The sequence below is a fragment of the Odocoileus virginianus genome, chromosome 6 (genome assembly GCF_023699985.2).
Source record: "Odocoileus virginianus isolate 20LAN1187 ecotype Illinois chromosome 6, Ovbor_1.2, whole genome shotgun sequence".
In the NCBI taxonomy this organism is placed as follows: domain Eukaryota; kingdom Metazoa; phylum Chordata; class Mammalia; order Artiodactyla; family Cervidae; genus Odocoileus; species Odocoileus virginianus.
Window position 1 is genome coordinate 72,236,185 of NC_069679.1, and position 27,195 is coordinate 72,263,379.

The following is a 27,195-nucleotide window of genomic DNA, read 5'->3' on the forward strand; positions in this document are numbered from 1 at the left end:
AGACTGCACTGGTCACTTCCACCTCACTCTCAGAGCTGGACCCTCCAGCCCCTGCAAGCCCACCCCTGCCTCAGTTCTGGGGGCTGCTGGTGGGGCTTCCAGCTCTGAGCCCACTCATATGTCACAGCCTGCAACTCTGCTCAGGCCCAAACCACATCCTCCCATTTCTTCTGCCCCAGCCCTCCTCCTCTGTCCCTCAGGTGGAAGCCAGCCGGGCCTTCCTCACAGTGAGGGAGAGGTAGGAAGCCATCCTTTCTGAAGGTTCCCTACCCGATTCAACCCTGAGGTTGCAGGGAATGGGGTATAAGGAGGAACTCCTGCAGGCAGCTCACCCTTGGGACCAGCTGCAGGGCCTCTGACAAACGGATGCAGAAACACAGCAAAAGGAAACCCACAGACATCATGGGGCCCCAGACACTCACACCCACTCTATCAGTCTGTCTGTCAAGGCTCTATGCGCTCTTGCCTTCCTCCGGGAGCCTCACTGCTGCAACCAGTCCCTGACCACACCACAGACAGCCCTGGGCAGAAGACACAGCGGCATCTGATCTCAACAGCCAGGGACCTCTGGGGCTTTCAGGAGGACCTACAGTGAGAAACACTTTCTCTCTACAGAGGAAAGCAGTGTGCACGAAGAAAAGAAAACGGCGCTGAACCTACACGTGTTCTGCAGACACATGAGGGAAGGTGCCGAAAAGGCTCTTGGGTGTTCTGCGCTGGTGGTGACACCAGGCCCTCCAAGGACAGCAACTTGAACACACACCGCTCCCCACGTGCCCTCAGCGGCCCGGCTGCATGTGGACATTGACTAGGAGAGGCCAGTGAGCCCTCACTGGCCATGGGGCTGGGCCATGACCACCAAGGGGACAATCCTCAAGCTTGGGGCGTTCAGTGCAGTCATCCGAGAGACGAGACTGTTGTGGGTCACGGTTACGAGGCCAAGAAAGGGGTGCCCAGCCCAGTCCCAGCAGCCTTGGGGCTTCAGCTCTGGCCCGGGGATGACAGGGGACGGAAGGATCCCTCCACCCCAGGATGCTAATGCTCCAATTTCCTGCTCCACCACCCCGGCCCCACAAACTCAGCACCAGGAAGAGGGGGAGTCAGAGCTCATCCATCTTCAACGTGAGCAAACAGACCTAAATATGGCACCCGACAAGGACCCAGACCTCTAGGCCAGCCAGCTCCGTATCTGGCTATCTTAGGACAAAGTCTAAACTCCCGATCTGGCCCACAGGTCCCTGCAGACTTGGGCTCCTGCCACATGTGTCAACACTCCATGCTGGAGCCATCATTCAGAGCGGCTCCTGCTCCAAAACGCTGTTCCCGCTTTGTTCCAGGTCTCTGACCAGGCAGTTTCCCTGCCGAGCACACCATTCCACCCTTTTCATCTGACCAAGTCCTACTCATCCTGCAGGTCTGAGACATTGCTTCCTCTGGGAAGTCTTTTCTCACCCCAAGCCGAAGCCAAGGACTATACTCTGAGCCCATAATACCTCCTAAACACCAAGGCTGGGCTCAGCCCACTGAATTCCAGATGCCTATTTCTTTGTCTGCCAGCAGACAACAAGCTCCAGGGGGCCAGAGTCTACAGATCACTGTGCCTTGGCTCTCGGCTTGTACCTGCCTCTTAGGTTGCTCATTCAAGACTGCGCCCAAAGTGAGTCAGAGCCCTGCCTGGGCAGAGCAACTATTCATGCCTGTGTGTCCACCCTGGGCTCCTGCCCAGCTCTGACTTCCGGTCCCTCTCCCCGATGTACATCAGAGCTCCTGAGCACATCACCCTGCTATGAAGTGAAGTCCAGTTTTATAACCCCATCAGTGGCCCCAGATGCCATCCACTAAGCTGAACACAAATCCTTTTCCAACTGTGGGCCCCTAAGCTACTTGTCCCCTGACTGTCACTCACTGTCCCACATGCAGTTCAGGACACGCAGGACAACTGAGAAAGTGCTAGCCCCCACTGTTGTCCCCTGGCCCATTCTTTTTTCCTGAGAGGCTTCCTGCTCCTGCCTAGACCAAGGCCAGGGACATGAGCCTGTGGATCTGTTTACCTTGTGCCCTGACCTGGTTGGGCAGAGCCAACGTGTCTGGCTACATGTCTGCCCAGGGCAGTGATAAGGGACCCTCTCCAAAGGAGCCCAGCATAGCCCGGCTGGCCCTCCAGCCCAGGCTCGGATCCTGAAAAGCTCTCACTCAGATATTCTGGGGCCATTGGCTGCAGGCAGACTGGGCAAATGGCCCACAACTGCCATCTTGGGCCAGCTAGAGTTGCCCAGGCCCTAGGCAGACCTTGCCTCTGGACACAGTGTAATCATTTGCAGTGCTGTGTGCCCTCTCTAACTGGAAGTTCACACCCAGGCTGAAGGGCCCCATTTTTCTAAGTCACTGGACACACAAGTCCTGTTCTCAGGAAGCATGTAAAACCAATAAGGAAGGAGACACCAGCCACAGAGATGAGGACCTGCCTCCCACAAGTGTCAGTTCCCCTGGGGGTATGAGAGAACAGACCCATGATCTGCCTGTTCCCAGCCCAGAGAGAGTCCTTGGATTATCACTTCTCCAGACTGAACCTCAGGCTTGAAATGCAGAGGCAAGACCTGGCCAGGCCAGGGTGTCACGGGTCCCAGGAGTCCCAGCAGTCAAGCTGGACAGACTCAGAGGCTTGGCCAGGGTTTGAGCTGCCTGCAGTTTGAGCTTGGACTGTAACAATGCCAACACAGAGATGCTTTTAAAGGGATACAAGTGAGAGGAAATCCTCTGCCATAGGAGGCACCCACTATGGAGGTTCATTCAGGCATCTCTCTTTATCATCCCCTCCCCTACTGCCCCCACAAACACCCCCAGGATGTCTGAGAAAGCTGGGACACCCAGATCCGTTTTACAGCAGGGAAGCTGAGGCAGAGAGAAAACTTCAAGGTTGAGGCAGAGCCTGGAATGGACTGAGCTCCTGGTCCAGCTTTTGTCCACACTCGGGGGGAACTGGCCTGCTTCCCTCCTGGGCAAGGGCCACCGAGGACCACAGGCAGCTCAGGAAATCCCCTTCTACAGCACTTGGGACTTCCGGGGGGGAGGGGGAAAGTGGAAGCTGGCAGGTTCAGACTGTCTCCAGAAGAGACAAGGCAAGTGTCCCTGCGGCCAGCCCTTCAGTGACTGAGCCTCTAGAGAGGGCTTCATGGGGACTTCACAACTGTCTAGAGGCCCTACAGGGTTCACACCACCAGAGGCTGCTCCAGCTCCACCCTCCCCTTCTGGAAGGGCCTGGCTCCTCTTCTGGAAGGGCCTGGCTTGCTGGCAGGTCTAGGGCAGGGCTCCCTGGAGTCTGTTCCTGAGTCCCAATGCCAGACTCTGCCCCAGACTAACATACCGAGAAGGCCACTCGCAGGGACCTCCCTCATCATGACCCTGCCCTGCCTGCTCCCCCTCTCACACACACATACTCTTCTGTAGCCCTGCAGGTCTGCCCACGGCCCCTTCATCCACTCAACAAGCATTTGCCGAAAACTGGCCAGGCTCTGAGGAGACACAGGAGATAAGATACAGTCCCTACCCACACAGAGCTACCAGTCCAAAGTGGGGGAGAAGAACAGAAACACAAATGAATTATAATGCAAGGTAGCCTGTCCGGGGGCTCGAGATACATGCAGGGAATAGGTGACCCTGGGAAGAATTCCCCGACTTTGAACCTTGGCTGGAGCAGTTCACTCTGCCTGGAAGCCCTGCCACCACTCTGACAACCTGCCTCCTTTCAAAGCCTACCTCCTCCAGGCAGCCCTCCAGCACACACTGTTCTCACCCTTTCTGAATCTGCATGCTTTTACTCAGTGTTAGCCACAAGTCCACAAGGCTTCTTCAGTTCCCCTCTGTTTTTGCAGCAAGGCTGGGAGAAGCAGGGCCTGGAGGCAACGTGGCCCAATGGAGAGGAAACAGTAAACTGGTTGTCAGGTAACCATGTCTGGTCTAGAACCCACCACTCATTGGTTTCTTCTGCCTTTGAGGAATTCAGGAGCAAGGGAGAGGGGGAGCAAGGCCTGTGTCCAGGAATCACTTCTGTGACAAGTGACTGCCACAATACAGAGCAGCCACTAGCTCTGCCCATGTGTCCAACGAGTGTGAGTAGTGCTCACTTGTACAACCACTTATTCCCACCTGAGAAAGGAGGAAAGGTTAGCTCTGAAAAGTAACTTGTACCAGGTCACAGCCTGAGGTCCCAAGGGAAGAGCCGGGATTCCAATCCAAGCCTGCCACCGGGTCTCTATCACACTCTGCTGCCTGCCAGTGTTGAGCAGTGGTTCTCAAACCCACCCTGAGAGATTGGTTCGTGGGTCTGGTAACGGGGTACAGGCTCCGGGTGGGAAAATCCGCAGTGCTTCCTGAGCAGCCCAGGGCATGCCCGGGTGCTGGAGCAGAGGAAAGGCTAGAGGTCAGATCCTGGCCCAGGGCAGTTTCCAAGGACCTACTGCTTCTCATTCCCCTGGGAGCCACCAGCCAGGTCACTGTGCCCTGCCCAGGAGGCATGAGGGGTCCCAGGAGCCCTAGGGCTGACTGTGGCTCCTACAGGGCCTAAGTCCCACCTGAGCTTTTACCACCTGGCAGACACCGTGCTGAGTGCACCACAGGCAACATCTTATTTAACCCTCACTCTTCTATGTCCTATTTTACAGGTCTGGAATGATATCTATTTAACACAAAAGAAAATAGTAATAGGTAACAGGGGAACAAAAAAAAAGACATCAGACAGTAATCAGACAGCAAAAATGGCAGACATATAAACCAATCTTTTCAATAATTATTTTAAATGTAAACAGACTAAACACCCCAATTAAAAGGCAGAGGTTGGGGAAACAGATTAAAAACAAAACAAAACCATGATCCAACTGTTAACAAGAGACACACACTTTATATTCAAAGACACAAACAGGCTGAACGTAAAAGGAGGAAAAAAAAGTATACCATACTAACAGAAACCAAAAGAGAGCTGGAATGGTTTGGCTAATATTAGACAAAATAGACTTTAAGACAAAAACTCTTAGAGACAAAGGAGAATGTTTCATAATGGTAAAAGTGTCTATCCATCAACAGGATATTATAGTTATAAATGTATTTGTACCTAAGAACAGAGCCCCCAAAACACACGAAGCAAAAACTTTCAAACTGAATGGGAAAACAGACAATTCAACAACAATATTTGGAGCCCTCACTTTCAAGAGTGGATAGAACAATTAAATAAAAGATCAACAAGGAAACAGAAGACCTGAACCCTGTAAAGCAAATAGACCTAACAGATATCCATAGAACATTCCACCCAAAGATAGGAGAATACACATTCTTCTCAAGGGGACACAGAATATTTTCCTGGAAGGATCATAAATTAGGCCATGAAACAAATCTCAATAAATCTGAAAGGGCTGAAGTCATACAAAGTGTGTTCTCCAATCAAAATGAGATAACATCAGAAACCAAAAATAGAAGGAAATTTGGGGAATTTACAGGAAATGAAGGTTCGAAGTACCTTGTCAAGTTCCCACAGCTCAGAAAGGCCACTCCTTTACTGAGACCATGTTCTCCACACCTTGTGCACAGCCCTAGGAAGCCACAGATCTCAGACTTTTGCAAATGCCTGGGGAGCCCCTTCTCCCAACCAACCACCCCAGACACACACTGAAACTGACCCCAACCCCAAGCTTGATCCCTGAATCAAAACAAGCTGGGGAAGGAGAGCCCTTTAGGGCTATCACAGCTTGTTAACCAGCCCTGCTTCTCCTTGGGAAAATGGTCACAAGCAAATATTTCACTCCCCCAGCCAATCTACCGAATGTCCAAAAGGCAGATCCTTCCCCCAAAGAAGGAAGCTAACATTTACGGAGGACTTCCCCCAGGCCAGACGGTCGACGTATCCTAATCTATAAACACAATCTCCCTACTCAGGCATCTCCTCATTGTCCCCATGCTACAGAAGGAAACTGAGGCTCTGTTATTAAGGTGGCAGAAGCAAGATTCAAAATCTTGTCGTCTGCCTTAAAAGTCCCTGATTTTTTCATACCTCTAGGAAGAAGCCTCAAATCGTGTTGTGGGCTTCAGAAGGAATGCTACACACGAGAACCCCACAAAGCCAGCTGTGGACCCTCCACTTTCTCATGTTTCCTCCTAGAACTGCTGCTTTTCCTGGGGCCATTTCCAAGTAGAGCATAGTATATAAGACTCCCAAGAAATAATCCCAGCCCCAGTCTGCAGGAACAGGCTCCCTCAAAATCACGAGCATCTCAAGACCCTCTTGGAAGTGAGGAGAGCCCATAGTGCTTTGAGGTGGGAGGACTATGGGGGTGAGTTGGGAGCTGCAGAGTCAGCAGGATCACCCTCCGGAATAAGGGTCTCCACACCACATGGAGAAAGGTGGCTTGTGCCTCTCTTCAGAGCCAACCACCAAAGCAGAGCAACAGCTGGAGAAGCACAGATTACAAATCTCAAGGGATGTCGCAGTTCACTCGGTTCAGTTCCACAAAGAGCCCAGAGAAGGAAAGAAACTTGCCTGCAGATACACAGCCAGGAGCAAGAATCAAGGATGCCAACAACAATGCTTCATGCCACCATTCAGGAGGCCCCACCTCTTGGCAAGATATGAGGCAGGGCTTGGAGCCCAACATCGCAAAAATAATGTTTCTATTTCACCATCATCACAACCTCCGACATTTCTAGAGGGCACTACTATGTGCCAAGCATGGTGCTGAGAACCCTACACTCAGGATCCTGTTAAATCCTCAAGATAAGGTGGGTATGATGACACTCTCCCTTCTCAGTGAGGCACCTGAAGAGCTGAGGTCACGGGAGTACAGAGGCCATGCCAGGACTGGAACCCACAGCCCCATCTGCAGGGCCGCAGGCTCAGCCTCCTGCTGGGGTGCAACTCAGGCTCTATGGGATGGATGGCAGCAGCCTCCGGCTGTTGCCATTTTCTCCCTGGCTTCAGCTGGCCTAAAAACCACTGTCATGTCCTGGAAGTGTGGCTGGTCAGGAAAGGTGAGTGAGCGAGGCCTGGGAGGCGAGTGGCTTTTGAAGATGAAGACGCTACTACTACTGGTGATCATCACCACTGGGCCAACTTGTAAAGCTCAACATCTTCAGTTTAAGAGGAAGCCACATCCCTCCCACACGCTCCAGCCCCACACCCACGGTAGGCCAACAGCTCTTTAAAAATAAAGCCGTGACTTGCCTCAAATCCCCATGGGGGCCCGGGGTTCCTGCCCCCTCCCCTTGGCACCCTGAAATCTGGGTCAAGTCAGTCCATGCTTGGGTTCCTTACTAGTGCCAGTGTCCCCCACCCAGGGCACCGAGCATCAGTCCCAGCACCTCTCTGCATGGGACTCTCAGAAGGGTTTCTTCGCAAGACGTGAAATCTCCAAATAAAGGTTGTTCACCGTGCATCCTGAGTAAAGGAGACAGATGCTCAAGGCCACCCGAAAAACCATCGGTCCAAATCTTGATTTCATGGCTGATGGGACTGAACTCCCAAGAGGTAACGTGACTTGGCCAAGAACACACGGTCAGGGTCCCCAGGGGACGTTCTCAGACTCAGCGCTCTCTCAGACCTGCCACTGCAGCCTCTCCTTCTTGGGAGGAAGGGGGAGGTGGGTGTCTAGTGTGTGGTGTCTTCATCAGCTCTGGCTCTCCCGCCTGGCCCACCCTAGAAGGAAATAAGACCTACCTGATGGCCTGGGGGAGGGAGAAGAGGGAGTTTTTTTGTTTTGTTTTTTTTAGGGAGCTTTTTTTTTTTAGGGGGGGCACCCTGCTGGTTTGGAGGATAAGAATGGGGACAATATGGCTCTCTGATACCTGTCAGTGATCAAGAAGCACAAAACCTTGCTGCCAGCAAGCATGCGGGCTCTCAGCAGGGCTTCCTGGGGCCTCCCCGATGGGCTGCGGAGCGGGCACAGTGCCAGCCGCCTGCCTCACTCGTCCAGCCATCCAGTCAGTGTCACAGCCTTTCTCAGGCCCCGGTCAAGATGCAGGGCCTCTGCCAAAAGCTCACACATTCCTTGCGTTTCTCCGGGTCTCTGAGCAGCTGCTGCAGGCCCTTTTCTCCTGTGTTGATTTATTCTTTATTGTTCCTGAAATACACCCGGAGGCCTTTGGCACCCAGCACTAGCACAGCATCCAGCCCAAGCCCCAAGTACACACCAACCGGGCTCTCTGGGACCTGGGCCAAGTCAGTTGGAACGATGGGCCCTGGGGTCACACCCAGCAGCCAGGAAGGGAGGTCCAAGATCCCACCTAACCCCAGCCTGTGGCCCCAAAGCTGTTCTCAGGACAAACAGTGGCGGGGATATTTGGGGAGGAGGAGATGCTTGGAAGGTCTCTGGGAGGCCTAAACTAAACCTTTCCACCCCTCTCATGCATGAGTGACTTCCCCAGCAAACCACCACTGCACTCCCCCCACCCCCCTGGCGCACACACACACACACACGCAGAGCTGACCCCTAGGTGTCTATCCACCTCCGCAGCGGGGCCTGGTGGCTCAGGCTGGGCTTCTGGCTGGCCTGTAAAGTTTGGAGAGGCCTCGGAGGGGTCTTCCCCACCCTTCCCTGCCCAAAATATCTCCCCTATCAGCCAGTCTAATGGTGCCTGAATTCCTACCATCAACACTTCATTCCAAGGGTCAAAGCATTGCTCGAGGTGTGGGAGCTGCCTGATAAAAAGACAGGGCTTTGGGGTCAAACAGAAGGTGTCCCAGCTTCTCCAATCACCTGACTCTCTGGGGGCCTCAGTTTCCCCACCAGTAAATGGGCATAATACCTTTACCACATATTACTGCAGGATCAAATGAGAGTTATATATATATATATATATATATATATATATATATATACACGTATATATATGAAGTGTCTGGCACAAAGTAAGAGCTCAATAAGTATGATTTCATCCCCCCTTGCTGGGCAGGGGCAGATCATTCATGATTCATCTTCAACACCTGGAGTGCAACAAAATGGTCTGACCCTTCCAGTTCCCCAGTCAGCTGAGAGCAGGACTGGCCAGGCACGAAGAGGACAGGGGGACCAGGAGGCCCAGCAGCAGCACCGGGCTTGCAGGCGTCTGGCCCAGGGGCCCGGGAGGAGAACTCCGCACAGGCCTCCCCAGCTGTGTCAACGGGGCCTGCAGGGACCCGACGGGACAAGAGCCCCCGGATGAAAGCTGGCAGGGCTTCCAAGCACGTAATGGTGCCTCCACTCTCCTGGGCTCCCTCTCAAAGCAATAAAAGGGAAAGTGCCAACACCTGAGGGAGTCTTGGGGTGGGGAGGGGGGCAGTGCAGTCAGCCACAGACAGTCTGGGCAGGGATGCCAGAGGCCCTGGGGCCTGCAGGGAGCAAGGAGGCCTGCCCCAAGGCCACCACAGTGAGTGTCCCACAAGGAGAAGTGCCCGCCTGGTTATTTTTGGCAGCTCTTCTGCCCAAAGCCAGCAAGGAAAGGCAGCTGCTAGCAACATGGAAGGGCTGTTTACGCTCAAGTGTGCAAGCACTGAGCCGGGATTAAAAAGAGCGGCAGCAGCCACCCAGCAGAGGGGCCTCTGCCCATGTCTTCCTCTCCTGACTGTCCTGTTCGGGCCAATCTGCAGGCTGCAGCGCGCACAGAGTGTGGGCACTTCTGCTTTCGGTCCGATACAGTCTCCCAACCGCAAAACTCACTCACACACACACACGCAAAACTCACACACACACACACACACACACACACACACACACACAGACAAATAAATAACTATGGAGCCAGCCGAAGACGGCGCCACACCCAGGAGCCGAGACAGTATTCCTCTGGGCTCTTCCTGCACTGAAGCGGCCCTTCCCCGTTTCTAAACTGGGAGGGCAGGGCAGTGGAACAGGGACAGGACACGGGAGCCTTGCCCCCTTCCTAAAGCGAAAGTGGGGACAGTCTATGGAACCTCAAGGAACTCGCTGCTTTCCAGCTTCTCTCTCTGAATGTGAAGAACTAACTATCCCAAAGTGTTTTTCCAGCTCTGGGATAACTCCTGGAAGCTGGGGAGCCCAGAATGAGGATCCAGGGCTGGCTGGGGAGGTCAGACAGAGCCAGGTCAGGTGGGAAAGAGGATCTGAGGCTAGCCAGGTGTGCCCCAAGAGCTGCCAGCAGGCTGGGAAGAAGAGAAGAAGGTGGAGGAAAAGCAGGAGGAAGGCACAGAGAGGCCAGCCCACATGCACTCTTGGGACTCTCTGAGCTATCACTCTGGCTGTTTCTAAGCTCCTTTCTGAGCTCCAGGGCCTTCCCCTCCAAACAGCTGGCAAATTCTGGCAACAGCAGGCTGGGTTAGGGCCTCTGTCCACCCGGCTGCTGGAAAAAGCTAGGAATCAAAATCCCTCACCATTTTCCTTTCTCCCTTGACCCCACCTCCCCAGAGGAGATGGATGGCCTTCCAGAGGGAACCCCCTTCTGGCTGCAAGCCTATTCACTGTACCTCCCTCTCTCCAAGCTTAGACCTGGACAAACCTGCCCTGGCTGCTCCCCTCTTCTGTTCTTGAGACTCCTGGAGGAAGAAGCACTGCCTGGAAAAAAACAGCTCTCACCGCGAGCTCCCTGTGGCTGGAGAGAAAGGCAGAGGGTCCAGGGAGCACCTTCCGCCTGGCCATAGTACCAGGCTCTTCCAGGAAGAGCACAATCAACAACCACTGCCAGGGACGCCTGCGGCCTCCAGCTCCCCCTCCTCCCCACCCGTCCCCAAAAACCACATCTAGCAAGTCCAGTCCCTCAGGGAGCCCCCGACCCTCACCCCTGCAGAACCCCAGCTCTCTTCCCACATGTGGCAACTTTCTTCTTATATAATAATACCTCGGTGGCCCTCCCACACACACCCTCCGACTCTGCCTCTGCTCCTTCAATTGCTGAAAGAGCCAAGGAGCTCTTAGGAGCCAACTCCCACCCCAGGCTCCACCCCAAACCTCCACTGAGGTCACACTGAGAGGCTTCAGGTGAAGCAAAGACAAGGAGACTTTTTCCCTGACTGAGAAAGCAGCCTTCCTCCCACCCACGTGAGCAGTTCAGCCTGAGGCCTGGGCGGGTAGGTTCCTGAGAGCACAGTCTGATCTCTGGGAAGTTAAGCCCTTAACCCTCGGCTGCAGGGACACAACCCCTGGCAAAAGGACCCAGGCAGCAGGGTCTGGGCTGGTCCAGGCAGGGGTGTATCACGCAGTTCTGCCAAGGCTTAGGGAGTTCAAACAGGAGCTTTATTTCCACAAGCCCCAGTGGCCTGGAATCTGGGCACCCTCCTATTACAAGCAGCACACCTTTCCTGTCCCCTTCCCTGGAAGGAGCCAAAGGCACACAGGAGCTGGGCGCAGTAGGAATTGGTGAGATGCTAGCTGTCCTCTGTTGAGTGCCTCGGGTCAGTCACTTTGCCTGCATGATCTTGTTCAACCTTCACAGCAACCCCATGAGGAATTATTATTCTCCCCATTTTATAGGTGGGGAATCTGAGGTTCAGGAAGGTAATCAATGCTGAGCCACACAGCAAGCGGGGAAACTGAAGAACAAACCCAGGTCAGCCGGGGCCATGTTCACTTGTGCCTGCCAGGCTTCCTTCAGAATCACTGTCCAGCTACTGTCCACATGCCATCCAGGAGTGGTGCTCGGAGTGTGGGGATGGAAGTAGGTGTGGACAAGTTTTGCCTGATGGCTCTGGAATCTGAACTGCTGCTGCCCTGCTAACTGTTATTGTTCCCAGCTATGTGACTGTGAGGGCCCTATAAGTGTGCATGTTGTTGGGGGTGGAGGGAGGATGATCTGGATTCCAAAGAGCAGTTTCCAACACCGAACTTATGCTGTAATGCTTCTGATTCATAAAATGAGCTCACAGTCTCACGGTATCCTGAATGTTGCTTCGAATGCAAATGCAGATCCCGTAAGTAAGAACTGGGGATTTCAGCACACTCCACCCAGCTCCAGCCCAACTGAAGAGTTTAGTTCAGCCCCATACAGGCAGGGTGATCCCAGGCAGAAGCTACTCTTCCAATGGAACTCGACCCCTGGCTGCATTTTCTGGAGCCTCTGGAGTGTCCAGGAAGAATGGAGGCCCCAGGCTGCTTCTACACTAATGCATGCACATACAGGAAGGGTGCCAACTGGCCTGGCCAAAGGAAATGCCCAGGTTAGCAGATTCCCAGGCAGGAGGCTCCAGTACCCTTTCTTTCTGAGGTCCCTTTGGGGTCAGAATTACTGGGACACGCTCTCCAGAAGGCCAGCCATTGGGCAGTGCCAGAAGACTGGGTTCACCAGTATCCGAATCACACAGGGACCAACTCCTTTGAAATCAATGGCACAGTATGAATTCCAGCAGCCAGACTCTCGGGGCCCTCCACATGCTAAGTTTACAGTTTTTGGACGGAGATCTTTCATTCCCTTGTTTAGCTAAATACTAGATGTCGGACACTATGGGAACAACATAGAGCATATACTAGAGTGAGCTATAGTAATGCTGAAACGAGCTTTCAGCATTTGATGTATAGATACTAACCTGCAAAACCCTCACCGCAACTCTATGAAGGTATAGAAATTCTAGCTCCCAGTCTGTGTTTTGACCACCACCCTACAGTAGGTACACAAATGACTATATAAGGAGTATTCAGAAGAAGGTTGAGGCTTCTCCAAAGAAATGGCATTTGAAACAGGATTACAAGGATAAGATGGAGTCTCCCCACTACTTGTGCTCATCCTCACTGCACCAGGAGCAAGGGCTCCTTCGGTGGGAACTAACTGCATCAGAGGGATTGTCAAAGCCAAAATTCCTGGACTGATCCCACTCCCCATTCCAGTATACTCTGCTGTATACCCCCCCTCCCCCCATCCTTCTCCCGCTCAGCGGGCCCAGAGGCCTTGGCTCCACTGGGCAGCCCTTCCCTGAGTTCCCCTACCACAGGAGGCCTTCAGCTGAAATCTGTAACTGCATATTGCCTTTTTATTTTTCTCCATTTATTAAAAGCAGTGGCCCACAGGGCTAAACACTCAAGCTATTTTTAAATTCCACATTTAAAAGCTGAACTCTCATCCTGAGGAGCACTCCAGGGCACTCTCCAGTTGAGGGGGGTGGGAGGGTGGGAGGGTGGGAGGTGAGGGGCTGACAAGCCAAGAAGAGGGTGGGTTCTCCCCGATGCTTGGAGAGGCCACACTGGCAGCAATCAGGTCTTCCCAGAGCAAGCTGCATGGCTGGGGGAGTGGGAGGAGAAGGAACCCTCCAGGTTCTTCACCCCCCTGGCCCCTGGGAGCTACACAGACCAGAGTAACCTGCTAGAGGCCAATCCAATTAGAGAGGAGACTGGGCCAGAAACATGCGATGAGATGGTTTATCACAGTAATTGAATGTTTACACTCCTATTATTCACTGTCCAGAGCCGTAGGAAAAAAAAAAGGATCCATAAATTTCCAACCAGGGATGGCTTCTCCTTTCCCCTTCCTCCTGAAGCCTTCTAACCACATATGAAAATGGTACATTTCTCTGACGCGAAAGCCGCACGTGCACACCATCACTGGGAGGTTCGGGAGCAAGACAGATGATTTCCTTGCCTCAGCGGGGGCCCCACAAGAAAAGAGAGGCTTCTCCGCAGAGCTGCGGTTCATCCTCCTTCATCAAGGCTCCAGCCTCAGTCCTGGAGCTGCAGGGCCCAGCAGAGGCCAGACCTCCAGGAGGCCACCAGGCAGGCTCCCCCTGCTGGAGCAAGCCAGACCTCCCCTCCCCCACTTCCCCACCCCGGTCACCACTGCCAACAGGGATCCCCTGCACACACGTGCCTAGGTGGCCTCCACAGTCACCCAGGGCTAGCCAGTTCTCACCCAGCCCACCGTCCCCTGAGCAAGGCTCCACAGGCTGGCACCCAGGTCCCGGTGGGATGGTGGAAGCAGGAAGTAGCCACTAAAGTTTGTGACCGACAAACTTTTAAATGGGGGAGAGGAACTTCCCCTTTCATCCTTCCAGCAGCTCACTCTAGAGGCTGGGCTGGAATACCCAGGGACCCCCCCCCCCCCCCCCCCACCCCGAGCCCCGCTTAGGCTGGCAGGTACCTCCTCCCGGCCTGGCTTCCTGAGGCTTCCTTGGGGCTGAGGCTTGAAAGCCCCAGGCCCTTATATCCAGAAGCTTCGGTGGGGGGCCGTGGAGGTGCAAGCGCTCTTGCATGAGTGAAATGAAAGACTGGTGTGACCACCTCCACCAAGCGGGCCATACGCAGGATCCAGAAAAACACCCGGGCTCCCGAGCTCCGCAGGGGAACCACCAAACGCACCACCACCAGGCGAGGCGGCGGGAGGGCTCCGCAGGCCCGAGCGGCACGGGGCGCGCGGGGGCGACCGCGGGGTGACAGGTCCGAGGTGCACCAGCAGCGCCCGGGTGAGGCCGCTCCGCCCGCCCGCAACGCTCCAGCTTAGGCCTCTGCTGCACTAGCTCCGGTTCCCCACCACCTCCGTCCCCAAAACTCCGGGCGCGGGCGCAGTCTCCACATCCACTCTCCGGTGCAAGGGGAAGGGCTCCCGCGCCAAGTTCCCGTAGCTCGCGAACCATCCCCCACCCCCACCGCCTCCCGGAACCCGGCTAGGTCACGCAAGCGAGTCCCGTAGGACACCACGTTTCGCTCAGGCAGAGGAGCAGCCGTATTCCTGAGCCTGCCGCGGCCGCCACCGTGGGCCCGGCGGCTTGGGAGGGTTTTCCTGCCGGGGCCGCGCCCGGGTGGGCGGGGGCCGCGCGCGAGCTGCGTAGCTGCACAAACACGGCGGGTCGGCGCTGCACACGCCGCTGCGGGCCCGGGGGGTGCGGGCCGCGGAGGGGCGCGCGGCGAGGCGGCAAATGCACGTACAGGCGCGCGCTTCCCCCGCCGCCCGGGCCGCAGAAGTTGCCGCCGCCCCGCGCCCCCGCTCCGGGCCGCGCCTGCAGACCTGCAGCCCGCGCGCCCAGCAGCCGCCTCTGCTCGCGCGCAGCCCGGGGTCCCTTGGCCGCCGCCGCCGCCAGGGCGGGCTCTGCGCCGAGCCGCGTGCAGGCCTCGGCCGCCGGCCTGGCAGCCCCACTTACCCCGCTCCGGCCCGAGCTCCCGCATCGGCTGTCCTTTTTCCGCCGCGGGCCGCCGCCTTCGGTCGCCTCCCAGGCTCCAGCCGCCTGCACGCACTCCCGATTTTAAAAACAAACAGGCGCCTCCGCCGCCGCCGCCCCGCGGCGCTCTCAGGGTTTCCGCCAGCCCGCGCCTCCCAAGGCTGGGAAGTTTGCTGGCGGGGCCCGGGCGGGACGCGCGGGCTGTCACCCCTTGCTTGCGGCGCAGGAGCCTCGACGCACCCCGCGCCCGTGGTTTCCGCCTCGCGATCGCTCTCCCTCTCTCCGTGTCACCCCCAGTCCTGCGATGCAGTGTCAGGATTGCACTGCTCTGACTCATCGGCTGAGCTCACAGCTTGAAAAAAAAAGAGAGAGAGAGAGGGCGAGAGGCAACAGCAAAGGAGGACTCTCTGGCGTGCTACAAAGGATTGCACAACTCCGGGCTGGGAGCGCGGAGCGCCCAGCGGCCGGCCGGCGCGCGCGGCACGGCGGCGAGCAGGAACCAGCTCTACCACTTCATCAGCACAACTGTCTCGGGTCGGCCTCTCAGCCAGCAGGCCCGGCACCGCCCACTTCCTGAGACCAAATAAGGCCGGGGAAGGCATCTTTAAACCTCCGGCGGCTGCCCGGGCTGGGGATTTCCAGCAGACCTCACCTCCACTCCAGAGTCAGTCGCCACCCTCCCCCAGCCCAGGAACGTTGCCCCCCGATGGCTTTGCTGGAATCAACAGGCCACGCGGCTCTTTCCTTTCACACCAAGGTCAGGAGGAGACGGTGACGAAATGTTTGGAAACCCATCGGGCCTGCCAGGAAAGTCTGTGTGTGATGCTGGGGAGGACACAAGTCGCTTTCTTCCACAAAGAAAACTCTAGTTTTGGATACGGTAGGGCACGCGCAGTCCTCTCCAAGGCACTTTATTAACAGTCTCCCCCAGTTTCCCGTTTTGGCTAGTGGTGTTAAGGTTATTGAGAGACTGGTCCCAGTTCCTATAAAAGACCCATGTCTCGATTACCTAGATGTAAAAAGCGCCTCGGTTTAATTCTAGCAACTGAGGCCAGAGTTGGGCAGCTTTGGGCTGCCTGCCTGTAGTTCCCCTACCTTCCCTGCCATCAGCTGATGCCATCCCCTGATGCCTCCTCAACTGGCCGGGAAGATGGGAAACATTTCTGCTATTTAGGTGGTTCTTGCTGGCCCCCAAGTATCCTCACAGTGAGGCTCCAGGGCCGGGAGTAAGTCCTGGGGAGGGAGCCCATTTTCCCTGGCTCTTTCCATTTGTTTTTGTTTTTCCCAAGGAGATGGGTTAGAAGGAGATTTTTCTTTGAAGGAAAAGCCACTGAAGAATATACTGTGTCCTGGCAGCAGCCGCTTTTCCCCTGTGGCCAGTCCTGAGAGGCAGGTGCATCCTTTGCTTTCTCAGGGGGAAGGGGAGGGGCAGCAGAATGTATTCTCACTGCCCTTCTGAGGCTGCAGGGCAAGGCCCTTACCCACCCCGGCCCTCCCCCTGCCCCCAGTGGATGACAGAGACAATACTGGTACCTTCTGCCTAGAAACCTTCAAAACCCCACACTTGCTTCTAAGAGGCATGACCTTCCTATCCTCTTCCATCCCTTCGCTGGTGGGAGCCCCTGTGTGCAGCTGGAGCTCACACCTTACCCAGGAAGAAAAGGGCTTATTTACACATATGTCACAGTAATGACAACTTAGTCTTATCTGCAAAATAAAGATAATTATGTCAGGGGACTGGACCTGATGACCTCTTAAAATTCCTTCCAGTTTAAAATCCATGATTCTGTGATTGCCAAAAAATGAATAGAGGAGCCAGGGAAACCACCTCCAACAAAGAAAAGCCCAGGCTCTTGGCTTTAGCATCTGCTCTGACAGTATTGTTCCTGGCAATTCTCAAAGCATGTCCCCCCACACAGCCTACTTAATAACCCTGTGTGTGTGAGAAGTTTCATCTCGCTCATTTTATGGATGAGAACACTGAGGTTCAGAGAGGTCGAGTGACTTACACAAGATCACAAGGCAAGCCAAAAGTTTGTCACCTCTCTTCCTCTTCCCATCTCCCCCAGAGGAAGGCAGTGAGTCACTGAGGATTGAGGTACTCAGGCACGCAGGCCCCCAAGTAGAGGCTGGACTCCCGGGACTCCTGGCAAGAGGTTCTGTGCAAAATCTTTTTTGTTTTTTCCATTTGTCTGATGTTTTCCTTCCCACTGACACCTCTTCCAAGTGCGGGAACCAAAGCAAAGCCACCTGGTCTCCAGTGCTCACTGCTGCCAGCTTCCTCTGCAAACCTGCAGCCATCCTGACCTCCCCCTTGGGCCTGGTCCCCAGAGGTGGGCTTGGGCCAGCCCAGAGCTAGCACCCCCCAGAGCCAGTGCAGACCAGCCCAGAGATGTTCCCCTCCAGAACCCTGCCCGGGGAGCACATTCCTAAAAGAGCCTGCCACAATGGAGTCAGAGCCCAGCCTCCAGGGAACAAGTGGGAGCCACTCCAGAGGGCACTCCTCAGCCTTGTCCCGCCAGGACTCCCTCCCTGGCCCATGCCGGGCTGCTGGGCTGGGCCCAAGAAGAAGCACAGGGAGCAGGGCTGGATGGCAGGATGCATGAGAAACAGGAGTCAGTGACCTGGAACAGCCCTGCTCATCCTGGAGTAGCTCTCGCTCACAAAGGAAGAAGGGGAGGAGGGCCCAAGACTGTCCCAGATGGCGCCTGCCTGGCAGGAGAAGTCTCCCTCCCAAAGGCCAGCAGATGAGGATGTGTAAAGAAAGCTGCAGCTCTTCCAGGAAGGCCCTGGAGGTCAGTTTTGCTGCAGATATGACAGTGCAGAATCACTGACATGTGAAGTGAAAGTTTTGGTTCTAGAAGCTCTAACCCTTCCTATAGGGGCAACTAAAAAGGGTGCCTTTTGGGGAAGAAAAGAAAAAAAAAAAAGAGAGAGATGGTCCAGGGACCTTACCCAGGGAGCGGGCTTTTCTCCACCAGCAAGCTACAAAACTACAGCAAAGAGCACAGAGCTCCAGGTCCCAGGGAGTGCATCTCCCGAGAAACACTCCAGGAAGCAAAGCACCCTAGACAGAATCTCAAATTCTGGGTCCCAGTGACCGTAGAATATGGCATTCAAGAGGCTTCCAGGAACAGCATCGGCTCTCTGAACTCTGCACCAAGTTACCCCTCACTGCCCGAGTGGTCATCATTTGCATTCTCTTCTGAGGCAACCTGAGACCATGAAGAAGCTTGCATGGGGGAATACTGTGGTATGTGAATTCTATCCCAATAAAGCTGTTACTAAAAGATAAAAGAAGCTTCCACGGAAGCCAGGTTCTCACCACCCGTCCACCTGCCTCCATTAACCTTGTTTCCATCATTCCTTTAAAAGAGTTTTCTTCACCCCAAACCCCATGCCTGCTTTCCAGTCCTTTTCCCATTGTCCTTTCGCTGTCAGGACTTTCCATCCAGGCCAGCACACAGTGTGTTTAAGTGAATAACCAACCTTTGCAGGAATGTGGGGAGTTGAGAGTACAAATACCTTTGAGGAAATCTCAAGTCTACCTTATGTCCCTAATATGCCTTGTGTCCTGCTGTCACTGCCCTTTTCAGAATAAAGGGAGTACCTACCTCTGGGACCTCATGACCTACAGTTACAACAGAAGAAAAACAAGGCTGTATATAGAAAGAACAGGGAACCAGGACTGAGTCTGGATCCTGCCTAACTAAAGCCAATCCACTGTGTGATCTTAGGGAAGTTGACACTTAGCTTCTCTGAGTCTTGAGCTCTGGATCCCTATGATTTGTATTTGCGACACAAACCATAAAAGAATGCCACCTTCTAGGGATTTAGAGAATCACGAGGACAAAATGGTTTTATAGCTGTATCATGCTACATACCTATACGAGGTTACTTTTTTTTTTTAATATTTTATCCTAGATCCTCTTCTCCCAAAATTAGCTTTTCCCTTTCAAGAACCTCGTCAAGATTCTCTTTCCTCTGAAAAGCCCCCAGGTCCACCCCATCAGCCTGGGGTGACCCTCTCTGCTGGGCTCTGCCCAGAGAAACTCTTTCCAGCACTGACCCAGTGTCCCTTCCCAGTGTCTCTCCAAGGCTTCTGCCCAGTTCCTGCACTCCAAGCTTTTCCACTGCATGCCCACCCATCCCCAAAAGGGACACCCCTTTGACACCCGTGCCTTCTCTTCACACCCTTTTTTGGCCACGTCCTTTCTGAGGGAGCAGAGAGCTCGAAACCCCAGCCGTGAAATTAAGGCACCGTGTGCTGAGAAGTCCCTGCACTGCCTTCTCTTCTACCCTTGAAAACCCAGGGGGCCCTCCGCCTGAGTTCACATTGACCTCACCTGTTCCGGGGCAGGGCCGTGCCTGCCACAGCAGCCCACAGCTGTCCTCACCCCGTGGCCCACCCACCGTCCCCCGCCTCCACCTCCCTCTCTCGCAGGCCTGGGCCAGGTTCTGAGTGCCTTTGTCAGGCCCCAGAGGGAGCTTCTGCAGATGTCCCCACTTGCTGCTGTCACTCTGGGACAGACGTCTGGCCAGGGATAGGGAGGAGGACAAAACAGGTGTGGCCGCCAGGGAGGGCGGGCTGACAGGGCCACAAACAGAAACGCCCTTTCTTCACAGAACCAGAGCTGCCAGCTTCCCAAAGGCCTCGTTTCAGCACAGTCCAACACCCCCTGCAAAACCAGCCCCAGAACAGACTCCTTCACGGGCTCTTCTCTAGAACTCAGCTTCCCTACCTTATGGCTGTGGGTCAGGAGGAATGGGACCCCTGGGATCCAGCATATGCACTGGGCAGTTTTTTAAAGCCTTATTTTTAAATGAAAACAAATACAAATCATGCATCTTGGACTAGAAGCCAAAATTCATATTCATGAGAATGTACAGGTTAAGAGCACAGGCTGAGACCTGAGTCCAATTTTTGGCTCACACTAGCTTGATGACCTTGAGCAACTTACTTAACCACTTGGTTTTTTCATGTGCAAAATGGGGATGATAAGAGCTTAAAACAATGGTGTACGTTGAGTCTTTCCTAAGTATTGGCTACCATTTTTTTCTCCTCTCCTAACTGATCTAGTCTAGGATATTTATCACCCATACTGCCATCAGAGTGATCATATCCCTTTTCAATAGCTCCCACCAGACTTCCCTGATGGTCCAGTGGTTAAGAATCTGCCTGGTAATGCAGGGTGGAAAAAGGATCCCATGTGCCACGTGGTGCAGCCAAAAAAAAAAAAGCTCCCATTACCTGCTGCAAAAAGCTGTTAGCCAGACTGTTAGGCACTTGCGGTTCTAGAATGATCTGGCTTTGCCCTACTTCCCAGCCCCAGGCCCACATAGTCAAACAACCTGAAGTTCCCAAGACATCTACTTTCTCACATACGCTCCTCCTCCTTGCATCCACAGGTAAACCTTACCCTGCTCTTGACTTGAGCTTAATGGCAGTTCTTCCAGAAAGCCTTCCTTGACTCCTTCAACAGAGGACGGCCACTGCAGTGAACACTGCTGGAGCCACCCTCTAGATCCCCTTTTATCAGGCTGGTATGCCGTTCCCCAGCTACTGTTGAGTCTTGGCTGCTAAGGGTTCAGTGTTGCCCCCTTCTCAAAGGGAACCCTTGCTGGGAGAGAGCACTGCAGGCAATGATTGACTGGGGGTGGGGGAGCGTCAGAGAGGGGTGGGTCCAAAAGATGGGCCCCCCCTTCCCTCAATGTGGGATCACATCTGTGTTGGTGCAATGCCAACTGCAGGGCTCCCTGTGGCACCTGGCTGAAGCTAGCTCCAGCTGCAACACATCCTTCCTTGCTTAGCTTCTTTCTCAGCCAAGACCCTCTTCGCTCACTCCCTTCCTCCTCTGCACGCGCACTCATGCTTGGTCGCTTCAGTCGTATCCGACTCTTTGTGACCCCATGAACCGCAGCCAGCCAGGCTCCTCTGTCCATGGGATTCTCAAGGCAAGAATACTGGAGTGGGTTGCCGTGCCCTCCTCCAGGGGATCTTCCCGACCCGGGGATCGAATCCACATCTGCAGGCGGATTCTTTATCCACTGAGCTACCTGGGAAGTCCTCAGAGAACTTCCTATCAATCCCAGGCACCTCCAACTGTCTCGGTCTCTGCCCATAAGGATCAGAAGAGCTGCACTCTCTCCTAACTCCCATGACATTCTCTGTTTTTCTTGCCTCCATCCCTTACACATTGTTCTACAGCCGCCTCCTGTACCACCTCCCTACTAGGATCAGAGCTTCTGAAGTGCACAGCCTAGGTCTGAGTCACCTCATATCCCTGGTGCCTATACATGGTGAGTGCTTAGAAAATTAAAGGCCTGTTGATAAATGCACAAGTAAAATAATATTTGTAAAAATTTGAGGTAAGCAATTAGATGTAGCTATTACTATCACTACTTTATTACCATTCTGTTTCTTCCATTCTAAGATGCATATTTCCCCCATTTTAATATCTCTGAAATCAGGATGCATCTTACAATCGATAGCACATCATGGTTTAACTAGCAGCATTTTCTTTTTCATGGTTTGCATAAAACAGTGGTTGTTTTATAATCGTTGACTTCTTAGGGTCAATGGTATATGGTATTATTATTATTATTATTTGCTACACAGCTTGCAAAATCTTAGATCTTCGATCAGGGATCGGACCCAGGCCCTGGCAGTGAAAGTACTGGGCCCTAACCACTGGATTGCCAGGGAATTCCCTGTATAGTATTATTATGATTATTACTACTGCTACTGAGAGTGGATCTGGGTTCTGGGGACTGCAAGGCAAAGTCCACAGAGCTAAGTCCCCATTACATGAGCTCAGTAACTGTCAGGCAAACTCTCATAAAGTGACTTGTATTTTCCCAGAGGTCAGAAGGACCCCTGTGTCCGGACATCTCTGAAAATTCCCATGAAAGCAGACCAATGTAACGTGAAACAAGCTCTGAACAAGAAGTCAGGAGAGCAACGTTCTGGGCCTAGCTCTTCCTCTAATTTTCCAGATGACCCCACGCAGGACATATCAGCACATTAACTGAGCATCTACTAAACGCCTGACATGATGCGACCCCAACGGGTCCACCCAGCACCCCGAGGAAGCCATTATCTTCTTTTTTATAGATAAGGTTAAACAGCTGTTCCAAGGTCAGACAGATGGTACTTGACCGCCGGGCTTTCTGAGTCCTGATCTCTGCTATATGAGGATGCCTCCCTGGGCCTGTTTTCCCAGAAAAACCATCAAGTAATGAGGGGTCACAGGTTGGAGGCTCACAAACCAGGCTCATTCCCAGATACACTGCATTTGACCTATATAATGTATTTTATTTTTATTGAATTAAATGTATTTCCAAACATTTAAATCAGGAGATTTAAGTTAAAAATCAGGATTTCTGGTTTGTCATTTAAAAAAAAAAAAGGAACATTGCTTACATTGGGCCCTCCTTCTCGGGGTGGAGTCAAGCAGCTGTGCCAGGCACGGTGATGGGAGGTACACGTTCCAATTTTCCACAGATTCCACCCCTTCCTAGGCCACGGGTCACTGTCATTTATCATCTCACCAGTGCTGTTCTCTTGCACCCAGCTGGCCTCTGTTATTGAGATTCCCCCTACTCCCTACCAGCCTTTCAGTGGGTGACCGCTAAACCAGATCACTCCGGCGCCCTCTGCAGCCCCTACCTGCCTCTGGCTCCTCCCAGAATCTCCCAGCACAGCCTGACTCCAAGGAGGTCACTTTAATGAACCTATTTCAGAACCACCAGGCAAGCCCCTGCCTGGCACCCACCTCCCCTCTGCCTCCATCACAGACACAGCCCCCTCTTTGTTGGTACCTCCCACCTCCCACCCAGAGCCTAAGTCCCGGCCTGTCCAGGGGCTGCAGGCGATGGCAGGAGGGGCTGAGGCAGTAGTCGCGGCAGATGTGGAGAGGAGTCAGCCCAGGTCGAGGGGCCGGGCCCCATCCGGGAGGCAGGGAGGAAGGCAGGACTTTGTATTTCCCAACAGGAAAGTGGTTCTGAGGAGATAAATTGTAAGCGGGGGGAGGCTCCGCAGTCACAGATGAACACAGTTTGACACATAAGGAAAGACAAACAGTAAATCATCAGGAGGGAAAATGCTGGGTCTCAGCAGCAATTTGAGGTATGCAAATTAGAACACCATTAAGGACCCATTATGACCCGAGTCAACAGGAAAAAAAGTAAATAAATTAAACAAGAAAGCTGCTGTTGGCAGGTCATCAGGAAACAGCTGCAGGTACACTGCGGTGCCGCTGTAAACTCTCAGATCCTTCTAGAATGTGATTCCACATTGTGTTGCAAGAGTTGAAGGCTAGATCAGGTTATTACAGTCAGGAGACCAGATCCCATGAAAACAACTTAAACTACCACCACAAAGGAGTTTTTATAAAAGAGGCTCATAGGAGCCTGTATTTAGACTCCCCGCAAATGGAACTCCATTCAGATTGCAGTATGGTATGGTCACAATGAAATACGAAAGAAGTGACACAAGGAAACAATCTGATGAAACCATTTAGATGAACTCAAGTTAAGTGAGACAGAATCAGAACAAAAAATAGTAGAGGGGGCCTTTTTAACTATGCTAAAACTCTGTCGGAACATTTTGCAGCAATCGGAAAATTCCGAACAGTGCAAATTGCCAAGGTGTAATGTTTATTCTGTTAAGTTGATCAAGATGGTTTAAATAATAATGATGATGATGGTAATGATGATGATATTGATGATGTAAAGGCCTTTGGACAGAATTTCCTCATCATAAAAATATCCCAGCCCAGGTAGGTCCTGCCCCCTGCTTTGATGAGGAAGGAAGAAGGAATGTGAACTGGGAGAGGAGGAGTTTGGACTGTGGGCAGGAGGAGGGCCCAGAGGCTTCCCTTATCAGGAGGGCTCTGAAAGACACTTCTGCCCAAGAAACAAAGTGACACAAATAAACCCACACCATTTAACCTCCGGAGTCCTGGGTGCTAGCTCTTAACTGCTGCATTTGCGCTCTCAATTTTACTAATACCTTATTTCAGCAACTTCCTAGGTGACACTGGGGCTCTTTGTGGGCTAGCCTAGGAACCAGCCCAACCACCATTTATAGCATTGTTTCTATGGAAATGTGTTTCAAGCTACAAGAAATTGAGCTGCTGACAACCCTGGGGCACGCACGTGGTCTCTAAATTAGGGAACTGAGATGAGCAGTTATTGCTGGGTCCTGGGCTCAGGAAGACAGCCTGTTACTTAGATTCTGTATCAGTCAGTACACCAACCAGCAACAATCCCCTTGGATTTGGCTCGAGATCACTGATAGGGGGTGGGAATGGGACCACAGCATAGAATAATGAACACTATATTCAAGGGAAGCACATGGATATTCCTCATCTCTGCTTCCACACCCACGCACAAGCCTATGTGACATGGAGGACATGAAACTGGCCTGAGTACCCTCGTGAGTATCCAGGCAAGCCCTGGGCCCACACGCTCTCCAGTTTCCCTCTGACCCCGGCAAATCTCCAGCCACAAGGCCCTATTTCAGTCTGTTCATGGAACAACAAACTCCACATCTTTGAGAGTTCTGGAATTTGGCTTGAGCACATGTAGGCTTGTGATAAACCCATCCCTCCACACATTCTGTTGCAGTGGATTCTGCGTTAGCAGGCTCCAACCTGCCCACTCGAGGTCTGCCCAGGGCTCTCCCGGCTCCACCCACATCTCGGGACTCCAAACAACACAAGGAATCTCCATTTCCTGCCCTGGACTGTGCTAGTCACAGGGAAAGAATGATCGTGGGCCCTCCAGACACTCCACGTGACAAAAGTTCCCCACCAAGAAGGCTACCTAGAGTCTGTCATGCAGAGTGAAGTCAGAAAGAGAAAAACAAACATCGTGTCTTAACACGTAGATGTGGAATCCAGAAAAAAGGCAAAGATGATCTTATTTGCAAAGCAGAAATAGAGACACAGACATAGAGAACAAATACACGGATACTGAGACAGAAAGCTGGCGGGGGGTGGTTGGGGATAAACTGGAGATTGGGTGGGACTGACGTATATACACTATTGTGTATAAAACAGATAACTAATGAGAACCTACATACAGCACAGGGAACTCAGTGCTCTGAGGTGCCCTAAATGGGCGGGGACGTGTGCTCAGTCGCTTGTCATGTCCGACTCTTTGTGACCCTGTGGAAGGGAGCCCGCCAGGCTCCTCTGTCCATGGGATTCTCCAGGCAAGAATACTGGAGCGGTTGCCATGCCCTCCTCCAGCGGATTTTCCTGACTCAGGGATCAAACCCACGTCTCCTGCGTCTCCTGCACTGCAGGTGGATTCTTTACCATTGAGCCACCAGGGAAGCCCAACCTAAATGGGAAGGGAATCCTAAAAAGAGGGGATAGATGGCCGATTCATGTTACTATGCAGCAGAAACTGACACAGCAGTGTAAAGCAACTATACTCCAATTTAAAAAAAAAAAAAGACAGGGAGAAGGCTACACACAGGAAGGCAAATCCAAGGGGGAGTGGTAGGTAAGAAGGCTGTTCACCAGGCGTCTCAAGGTTCTGAGATGCCAGAGACACAAGGTGGTCAGAGACGGTCAGAAGACAGTCGGCTCCTCAGCCACAGGCCACACCTGCAGCTGCAAGTCCCAGCAGAGTTCTCGGCAAGATGGGAGGGATCAGAGGGCCCTGCGAGCCAAGCCAGAGAGAGACTGGATGAATGTGGGAGCTTCCTTCCTGAGCTTGGTTAAAGTGAAGTGAAAGTTGCTCAGTCGTGTCGGACTCTTTGGAGTCCAGTCCATGGAATTCTCTAGACCAGAATACTGGAGTGGGTAGTCTTTCCCTGCTCCAGGGGATCTTCCCAACCCAGGGATCGAACCCAAGTTTCCCGCATTGCAGGGGGATTCTTTACCAGCTGAGCCACAAGGGAAGCACCCCCCGAGGTTGGTTAAAGGGCAACTCTAAGTTTCTAAGTTTCAATACTATAATGAATATGTGCAACCCTCCAAACACCCAAGACACAAACTCATGGGGCTCCACCGGGGTCAGGCAGGGCCACAGGAGGTCAGTGTGCAGATCAGACCCTCTCTGCTGCCTGTGTGAACTGCAGAAGAGAGACTCTGCCTCCTGCTGCGGCTAGGCCTGAGGGACCAAGCAGAGGTGAGTGAGCATGAGCTCAGAGCCAGAGTCTCAGCTTCAGGGCCACACATGCTCACTGGGCTGGAGCCCTGGAAACCCAGGTGGGAGCAATCATCTGGGGCTCTCAGGTCACTGGGGATCGCCTGCACCAGGCAGAGTCCATGCTGGGAGCCCCAAAGCTACGGAGTTAGTCAGCCTATGAAGTCAGGCCTCCTGTGACTAAAAGACTCGGTCAGCCAATCTGAATTCTCCAGCCCCTGCAGTGCAGCGTGCTGATAAGACATACCAGTTCTTTCTTCCAGGTCGTAGCAGAAGGGAGGTTTGGAGTTCCTCCCCTGGGGCCTCCTTCCCACCCAGATCCAAAGACATTGATACGTTAAGGTCTTTTTTTAAAGAAAAGTATATAATTATGTAATACAAGTAAAATATATATAAGCTTATACATTTATATGTTATATAAGTATAATATATATTAACGTAGGACAGCAAGGAGATCAAACCAGTCAGTCCTAAAGAACACCTGTTCTGTGTGCTGTACTTAGTCGCTCAGTTGTGTCTGACCCTTTGTGACCCCATGGACTGTAGCCCACCAGGCTCCTCTATCCATGGGGATTCTCCAGGCAAGAATATTGGAGTGAGTTGCCATGCCCTCCTCCAGGGCATCTTCCCAACCCAGGGATCGAACCCAGGCCTCTCGAAATGCAGGCAGATTCTTTACCATCTGAGGCACCAAGGGGGCCCTGAATATCCATTGGAAGGACTGAAGATGAAGCTCCAATACTTTGGCCACCTGATGGGAAGAATCGACCATTAGAAAAGACCCTGATGCTGGGAACAACTGAGGACAGGAGGAAAAGGAGGCGATAAGAGGATGAGATGGTTGGATGCCATCATCGACTCAGTGGACATGAGTTTGAGCAAACTCCAGGAGACAGTGAAAGACAAGGAAGCCTGGTGTGCTGCAGTCCATGGGGTCGTAAAGAGTCAGACATGACTTAGGGACT

General features: G+C 53.2%; 1 protein-coding gene across 3 annotated transcripts in view; it reads right to left on the minus strand.

Annotated features, from left to right (window-relative positions):
• Positions 1–27,195, minus strand: part of MIDEAS (mitotic deacetylase associated SANT domain protein) — a 68,923-nt gene that overhangs the window by 26,122 nt on the left and 15,606 nt on the right. Inside the window, exon 1 of one of the 3 annotated variants that reach the window (XM_020906862.2) lies at positions 15,050–15,590. The exons of the other annotated variants lie outside the window; for them this stretch is intronic. The gene's annotated coding sequence lies outside the window, so the exon portion shown is untranslated. Of the gene's footprint in view, positions 1–15,049; positions 15,591–27,195 lie in introns of those variants that run through there. 3 annotated transcript variants of the gene reach the window in all.